The sequence below is a fragment of the Chrysemys picta genome, chromosome 3 (assembly GCF_011386835.1).
Source record: "Chrysemys picta bellii isolate R12L10 chromosome 3, ASM1138683v2, whole genome shotgun sequence".
NCBI classification, from domain to species: domain Eukaryota; kingdom Metazoa; phylum Chordata; order Testudines; family Emydidae; genus Chrysemys; species Chrysemys picta.
The window spans coordinates 160,001,709-160,010,942 of record NC_088793.1 but is presented as its reverse complement, the minus strand read 5'-3'; positions in this window follow the sequence as shown (position 1 = coordinate 160,010,942).

Below are 9,234 nucleotides of genomic sequence, written 5' to 3'. Positions count from 1 at the left end.
ATTTCTTCTCCTTCTCAAGAAAAATCCTTACAGGACTAGTAAATTCTTGTGGACAGTGTGATGTATAGCTAGCATTAACTACTGCAGTGGTGTACACAACAGGGCAGCCCAGTGTTCCCTTTGAATACTGGCACTTCCAAAAGCAGCATAGGATGAGGTTTGGTAAATGCGTTTAGTTCGGTTGAGAGCTATATATGTATACTGTTGGACATGAATGAACTGAGTTGCTAGGTGAACTGTAGCTGTCATGGCAAATGTTGAGAAATCATGATATGTGGAGAAAGTGAATAAGGAAGAGTTATTTATTCTTTCACCTAACACAAGAACCAGGGGTCACCCAATGAAATTAATAGGCAGCTGGTTTAAAACAAATGAAAGGAAATACTTCTTCACACAGTGAACAGTCAACCTATGGAACTCATTGGCAAGGGATGTTGAAGTCCAAAACTATAAAGGTGTTCAAAAAAGAATTCGATAAGGTCATGGAAGATAGGCTATTACTGAGGGTGGTCAGGCATGCAACCCCAAGCTCTGGGTGTTCCTAGCCACTAACTTCCAAAAGCTGGGAGCATTGGCCATGTCAGAAGACCAGATATTGGGCTAGATGGACCATTGGTTTTGATCCACTATGGCCGTTCTTATGATAGGTCAACTCACTAATCGTAGCAAAACCTAATTACTTCACTATTGCTCAATCCCGTGACAAATCTTCTATTGATTTCAATGGGAACAGGTCAGGTCCTCACTGTACATCAAGGGTTCTTTCATCCCCATATGCAACAACTTTGTCTCCTTTTCTTTATGCAGTTGTCCTGTATTACCCAAGCACTAGGTCACCAGGGTATCTCACAAGAGGTCGGCTGAGCTAGCCTTGAGTGCCTCTACAGTGTAGTCACTGACATATTGCTCTTGGAGTACGTGTAACCCTATGGAGGTTTTGTGGCAGAGGGTTCCTAGTGCTTTTCTAGTTTGGAATCCCATTGAAATCAATGGTGTCGAATGGGTTGCAAAGAAGTCAGAGTAGAGCAGCCTAGTGAACTTTGAAAATCCAAAGTACTAGAATCTAACTCAAAATATTCATCCTTGGTAATAATCCTACAAAGGAGCAGCAGCCAAACAAATCTCAGTTTTGTGCTTTTTCTTTCATTACTAGGTAAAAATGAGAAGACTATTTCAAGACCTGAAGGATGAGCTGAACCGCACTTATCAACTAGACCCTTCCATCAGCTACACTGGCATACAGCATAGTGATACCAGGACCTTTAAAACATGTTTTTAGTGTATTACTATCAAGTCACATTGATTTTTTTTTCCATTTCCAGACACTTCAGGAGACAAACATAGAAAGACAGCAAACTAGACTATATTAGCATGAATTGTACTGCGAGCCTTGCACAAATAGGAAAAATCCAACCAATGCATTCTCTGCAACAGAATATACAATTGTTTAATATCACTGTTGTAATAGTCAGGTTACTGTACACAGAACAATACTGGAGTGCGAATGACAGCATTTCTATGGAGACTTTCATAAATCAAAATGGAGTGCTAAGGACAAGTGTGCTTTCACTGATGATTTATCAGCCCTGGCTCAGAAAGTTGCCTTAATTTATACAACCATCTTACCAGGAATTTACCTAGGAATTCTTCTTGTTTTATGTACCACACACCTGATTATAGATAGATTAGAAATTAAGAACTGAGGGTAAAATGTTCAAAATCACCTAAACAACTCAGGAGATCATGTCCGGTTTGTTTCCAGAGACTTAAGCTCCTAAGCAATTTGGGAGCCTTTGAAAATTTTATCATACAAAAAAATTAAGTTTAGAGGGAGTTAAGGTAGAGAGTCCATAGCACTAAAACACATTACAGGAATGCTTTAAATTTTCCCAAAACTAAGCACCACAAATGCAGGAAATTCAACATTAAAGTTACATTTAAAAAGTAGTACAAATAGATTAAGAACTGAAAATACACAGTTAACACAACCTTAACTCTTCCCTGTAGTGCCACCATGCAATAACCGTAGGACAATAAATGTTTTCGTTTTTGTGACCTCAGTTCAGCTAAAACTGATTTTTTTAAAGACTTTTTTCCAAACTCGTCTCCCTCATGTCGTCACTACAAAGTCAAGATGGGTTGGGAAAAATTATAAAACCCCTATAATCTTTTTTACCCTTACATTACTGATATATACTCACAACCATAACTTCATCTTAATGTACATTTTGTATGAGTTTTGTTAATTTTTAATTACCGAAAATTTCACACATGATCACCAAACAAGGAATCTAAAGAAAATGCTACTATGATATTTCTAATTATTAGAAGATATGCAGTGTCAATCTTTAATCATTTTATTTTAATTTTAACTTTCAAGGTCAGATTTGCTGGCATACCAGAACAGCCTAAAGCAGCCAGGACGCATTGGCCATTTAAACTTAATGCTAATTGGCATCACTAGAACAACACAAAGCCGATAAAGTGTACTGGTGAATCTGTCTCTTAATTTGCAATTGACTTGTTGCTTTAGAGAGCGGTATTATTGAGATTCATGCTATGTGAAAAGGGGGTGGGTAAAGCACAGTCTGCAAGTCTCAATATCTGTGAAATTTAAAGATATTCCCTGCAGGGGCTGCCTGGGTGCACAATAGAGCTAAGGCATCTAGGGAGCCTTTCAGGCATTGATACCCAAGCTCGTGTGCCAGCATGGAACCTTCAAAGAGCTGTGAAATTGGGCCAACTAATCTACCAATGAGCACTCCACTCATGTCCAGTCTCCTTCATCCAGAGTCATTACACCCCATAGAACTATTGCATGAAAAATAACTTGAGAGAAAGGGGGGTGGGATTGGTGAAATTGCATCTGATGTCACAATGGTCCCAATTAAAAGTTACCTGACCAGTTGAACTGACCCTGTGTGTAGTCTATATAACAATTAGAGTAAAAAAATCCTGAAAATAGCTTAATTGCAACCTAATTTCTTCCAATATAGCCTACACACAAGTTTTCAATTAATTTTAACTATATAAAACATTTGAAGAGTTTGTGTTAAGATCATTTGGGACATAGAAGAGAGTGATACAAATGCTAAATTTCTTAAGGGTCCCAGTTTTCAATTAATTTAACTAATTAATTTATTTTCTTGTAATTCTCAGAAAATTCATTCTGTGCTCAAAAGGAAAGTACTGTAAGTTTGAGCAGACAGGATAATGCTGTGTTTTCCATACATAAAAGACGTTGAATCCTATTTGAAACTAAAGCTCAACCTTAATTATGCTGTCCATACTAGTACCTTCATGATAACTGAACAAATGAACCATTAACACCAGTTTAGCTTAGATCAAAATTGATGAATTGGAAGGGTGGAATCAACATCAACAGAGAGCACTTTTACCATCTTGGATTCATGGGCTATATTGTGTTGATTGCCAAAAATACTATCAAACTACAGAAAATGCTGCGAGAACTCAACACAAAAAGCAGCCAAGTCGGACTGAAAATTAACCGCTCCAAAACAAAATGTATACGATATGATACCTTGCCAAAAGCCCAAATAACAATGAAGGGAGAACAAATAGAAGTTGAGCAATATGTCTATTTGGGCCAAGGAATTAACATGCGCCACGATCAGGAAGCTGAACTCTCGCGAAGAAAGAACGCACATTGGTGTGCATTCAGTTCTATCAAGGATGTCCTCCAAGGAAAAATCAACAAGGCAACACGTGCCAGCCTCTTCAGCTAAACAGTACAGTAACTCCTCACTTAAAGTCATCCCTGTTAACGGTGTTTCATTGTTATGTTGCTGATCAATTACAGAACACGCTCGTTTAAAGTTGTGCAATTGTTAGTGGGGGAATGGTCCCGCTATTGTGGGGAACTTTCCTGGCTTCTGCACTACCCCGGTGAAGTGGGCTAGCGAAAGGATCTGAGTCCTCGCTCCCACGCCCTTTACCCAGAGGCCTCCCTGTCCTTGAGGGCTCCCCTTCCACTCTCCTGTCTGGCAGAGTCCTCGTAACCCCAACAAGGCTGGGCCCAGGATTGCTGGGCCCAGGATTCCTGGGGGGCTCAACCCCCAACCCTGCTGTGGTCACCTAGGACAGGGGCTAGGGTGTCCCTACTCCAGGATACCCTATCTGCACTGGGCACCTCCCTGACCCACTGATTATTCCATACAATTTAAAGCAAATACAAGTTGTTTAATTAACAATTAATCTAAAGAAAAGAACAAGGAAAAATGGAAAAGGTTAAAGGAAAACACATCACCCTGCTCTGTGGCAGGGAACATCACAAACAGTGTCTCTGGACATCAGGGCACTTCGCAGTCTGTTCCTTGTAGGTCCCAGATTTCCTTCTCAGGCCCTGGCTGTGCTGCAGGTATGATGCAGGTTGGACACTTGCAATGGTGGTGGCCACAGACCTCCGGGCTTTGAGTGATGGGACCCTTCTTCCCAGCGTCAGCCCCCCCATCAGGTTAAGGTCCCCCGCCCGGTCTGGCCTGCAAGGGCCCTTGGCTAGGGGTGTCTTTCTGTGCTGGGCCCTTTGCCCGAGGTCCCCCTTTGGCTGGTCCCAGTTGCTCACCACACCTGGCTCTGTGGCTGCAGCTCTGCTCCCAGCACAGGATCTGCTCTCCCTGCGCTGCGTCTCTGGCTGCGCCTCTGGCCCCTCTGGGTCTGGCACGGTTCTGCTCTCCAGCTCAGCTTGGGCCCCTGCTTTCTCCTTAGCTCGGCCCCACTCAGTCTGACCCAGGCAATTCCAACTCACACGGAGGACGGGACCCACCCTGGCCTCCTGTCATGCTGATTAGCCTGCCCGCCCTGTCAATCAGGCTGACCTGAGCATTGGCCTCTCACCATTGTTCCTGGGGACTGTCAGTCTCAGGGTCCTGATTTCCCATCGACCCCTCCCCTTTTAGTGCTGGGAGCTAGCCAACCAAAACACCCCCACTGAATGTTAGTAAGGGGCAACGGTCCCCTTACACAATGCTGCCTTATGTCATAACAGATAGTTAAGGGTTAATGCCTCTTTTACCTGTAAAGGGTTAAGAAGTTCACCTAGTCTAGCTAACACCTGACCAGAGGAACCAATGGGGGGATAAGATGTTTCAAAAGGAAGGAGGGAAGTTTCCTTTGTTTAGTTTCAGTTTAAGTTTTGACCGGAGTGGGCAAGCTCCAGAATTCAGCCTCTTATCAAGAAGTGAGTATTAGTGAAGGAAATAAATAGGTTTATGTTTATTTTCTTTGTAACTTGTCTTGGGCATTAGGGAATAATCAAATTGGGTATTTTTTGTGTAACTAAGTTTTTGCCCAGGGGAACATCCTCTGTGATTTGAAGCTGTTGTCTGTGAGAGTAGCTGGTATGCTAATCTCTCCCAGAGGGTTTTCTTTTACCTTTCTTTTCTTTAAGTAAAAGCCTTCTTTTTAAGAACCTGCTTGATTTTTCCTTGTTTTAAGATCCAAGGGGGTTGGATCTGGACTCACCTGGAATTGGTGGGGGGAAAGGAGGGGGAATGGTTAATTTCTCCTTGTTTTAAGATCCAAGGGTTTGGATTGGTGTTCACCAGGGAATTGGTGAAGAAGTCTCTCAAGGGTACCCAGGAAGGGAGTTAGCACTTGGGAGTGGTGGCAGCAAAACCAGATCTAAGCTGGTAATTCAGTTTAGAGGTTCACATGCAGGCCCCCATCTCTGTACTCTAAAGTCCAGAGTGGGGATGAAACTTAGGACACCTTATAACGTCGTTTGGCAGCCGCCTGCTTTGTCCACTGCTTGCAGGAAGAGCAGCCTGTTGCAGCTAGCTGCTGAGGGCTTAGAATCTGGGTGGACCAGTAGCCCCCCCTTTCAGCTCCCCACTACCCTAGGTTCCCTGTGCAGCAGCTGCCCAGCCAGCTATCAATTGCGGGCAGTTCAGATGTCCCTCCGCCCACTGCTATGTGCTGCTCCTGCCCTCTGCCTTGGAGCTGCTCTTGGGAGCCTCCTGCTTGCTGTGCAAGGGGGGGGGGGCTAATGTCAGGGTTTCCCCCTCTCCCCTGCTCCTGCACCCCACTTACCCCTTCTCCATATACAGCAGGGTGGGGACACTGATGGAGAGAGACAGAGAGAGCTTGGGGCAGCAGCTGCTGTCTCAACTCCCGATAGACTTAAAAAGACAATGTACTTACGAGTGGGGTCAGCATACTTAAAGGGGCAATGTGCATATCTCTCTCCCTCCCCCACACACAGGGTGTGTGTCTCTGTTTGCCATGCTGTCTCCCCCCATTGGTGCTGCCTTGTAGAGTGTGAGGCTACATTAACAACATTTTAACCCTTGAAGGCTCAGCCAAAAGCTAGTTCATCATTTAGCAGTAAGGCATTCCCTGGGGAAATATCTCACTCTCTTCCACCCCCTCAACCAAGCTTCACAATCGTCATCGCTGTGTACAGTATTAAAGTGTTTGTTTAAAATGTGGTGTGTGTGTGTATAGTTTTTTCTCTGGTGAAAAAAATTTCCCTGGAACCTAACCCCACCCATTTATATTAATTCTTATGGGGAAATTGGTTTTGCTTAACAATGTTTCGCGTAAAGTCATATTTTTCAGGAACATAACTACAACGTTAAGCGAGGAATTACTGTACTGCAATGTTGTATGGTAGTGAAACATGGGTGCTGACAGAGGAGCAGCAACTGTTGTCATGGAGAGTGTGATGGAAAGAAGAATTCTGGGAATTTCAATCCACGACCGAGTCCCCAATGAAGAGATCAGACAGCAGAGTGGAGTGCTGAACGTCGTTGTTTAGAGCAGGCATAGTAAAATGCAATAGGCCGGGCATATAGTGAGGCTCACTGACAATCGATGGACTAGCAGCTGCACTCGGCCAAACTCCAAAGAGATGGGAAGATGTTACCATGAAAAGACATGGCCGCACATGGAGAAGGAAGGCCATGATACAAGAAGAATGGAAGACGTGTTGTGATTGGTGCAATCGAGACGAGGGCTGAAGGACCAATCGATCAAAGTGATCAAGGTGAACTTCTAGTAATGAATAGTCTCAGAAATGTGTTTTGGAAATTTAATGAAACATCTATATACAGAAGGAATACTGCTAATGTAATGTGTGGTTTGGTATTTAACTGCATTTCTATTAAATTTTATCTCAAACAAGTTTCTACAGAATTATTTACAGAACATTGTACAGCGATCAGCTATATTACCAACATGTTGTGAAATAAAAATGGATATGACCATTCTTTCAAGATAGCTTTCCTGACATAGTTCTCAGGAAATGTTTAACAAGACCTGTAAAAATGATTTAGTGTTCAAAGTATTATACAAATTCTTTTGACAAAAAATAGTGAGCATATAGTTTTCATTCCTAGTCATGAAAACTATTTATCTTCCAAAGGTTATCTTGATCTGAAGTGATATAACTGCAGTGTAGAAGTTTCGTGCCAGGGCTCGACCCTCCTGGGCAGGAGGGGAGCCACACCGACTCACTACTGGTGGAACAAACAACCAGTTAGTTTAGGGCTCAGGCCCTCTGGTGCAGGGGCTGAGCAACCGTATAGAGTTAGGGAGCTCAGGCCCTTTGGTGCAGGGACTGAGCAACAATATAACAGCCAGTTGGGAGGCCCAGGCCCTGGATCAGGGCGGGGCACAAACAGTCACAGCTCAGGCTCTCTGGTGCAGGGGCTGAGCAAACAAGCAGCAAGTTCAGGTAGGGCCCAGGCCCTGGATCAGGGCGGGGCACAAACAGTCACAGCTCAGGCCCTTTGGTGCAGGGACTGAGCAACAATATAACAGCCAGTTGGGAGGCCCAGGCCCCGGATCAGGGCGGGGCACAAACAGTCACAGCTCAGGCTCTCTGGTGCAGGGGCTGAGCAAACAAGCAGCAAGTTCAGGTAGGGCCCAGGCCCTGGATCAGGGCGGGGCACAAACAGTCACAGCTCAGGCCCTTTGGTGCAGGGGCTGAGCAAACAATATCCCAGCAGGCTCCTACACCTCCTGCAGGGGGGGACACAGGCCCACCCACTCCACTGCGTTCCAGCCCGGGGCCCTAGCAGCGGCTATCACCTCTGCTGGTCAGTGGGGTATCCTGCCCGAAAAACGCCGGGCTCGGGCCAGTCCAGCAACATCGGTTCCTCTGGTCCGGGGCTTGGGGGCAGGTCTGGCAGCTCCTCGGGGAAATCCGGCCAGTGAGGCTCCAGCGGCTCCTCCGGGTAACAGCAGGGGCGGAGGGGCTCTGGGGGCTCCTCGCCTTCGTAGTTGGCACGGGGCAGGTCTGACTGCTACTCCCAATGACGGGAGCGGACGGGCTCCGGCGGCTCCTCCTCGTAGTGGGCTCGGGGTAGCTCAAGCTAGTTAGGGCAACAGCCTCGGGCCTCGGAGGTCTCCCGGCCGCACGTCTGCTCCCTGCGGTGGCTGGGCCTCACTGAGCTCTGGCGGCCAGCTTTTACACTTCCTGTACCGCCCCTTGACTTCCGGGGGGCGGGAACAGGCGTCGGTGACTCCGCCCACTTGGGTGTCTGTAAGGGCTCTCCCTCTGCTGGGCAGGAGGGGAGCCACCCCGAGTCACTACATGCAGGCTAGTAACATAAGGGTCCTAAAGTCAATCCAACCCTAACCCTGTCCCTTGACCCATTAAGTCCCACCCCTTGACCCGTCAAACCCCGCCCACCTGTCAAAGGAAGTCCCGCCCCAGAGGGTATTACTTCCGGGGTCAAAGCAGCCACATGATTATAAGCAAGGTGCCTTCTGTGACCCCTGTAAGAACTCCTCCCACTTCCCTCTACCAATCACCATGGGTTTTGCCCTGATAGGACCTCCCAGAGAGGAGATTTGACCAGTTAGGGTGAGTCCTAGGGCGGGGTGACCTGTTCGGAAGTGGGTCGTGTTACCCCTCTAAGAACTCCTCCCAACACCCTCTGCCAGTCAGAGTGCAGCACCATTACCCCAGAAGTCCCAGCTACGGGCAGAAGAGGCCGTCTCTTACCAAGGACACGTGTTTTAGAAATTGTGGAAAGGCTGCTGAGAGGGAAGGTGGACTCCTTTACCACCCCCGTGAGAACTTCGGACTTTGTTTTAGACCTGAGCACCTTTGGACGTGTGTGGAGAAAGCGCTACATCAGTGACAGTTCCAAGGAGGACCTTTTGACTCAACCGTTGATGGATACGTTGGAATCCAACCCCAAAACCCTTGTGAGGCACCACGATGAGCGTGACGGCCTCTCATTGTTCAACCCCCTAGAGGTGGAAGGT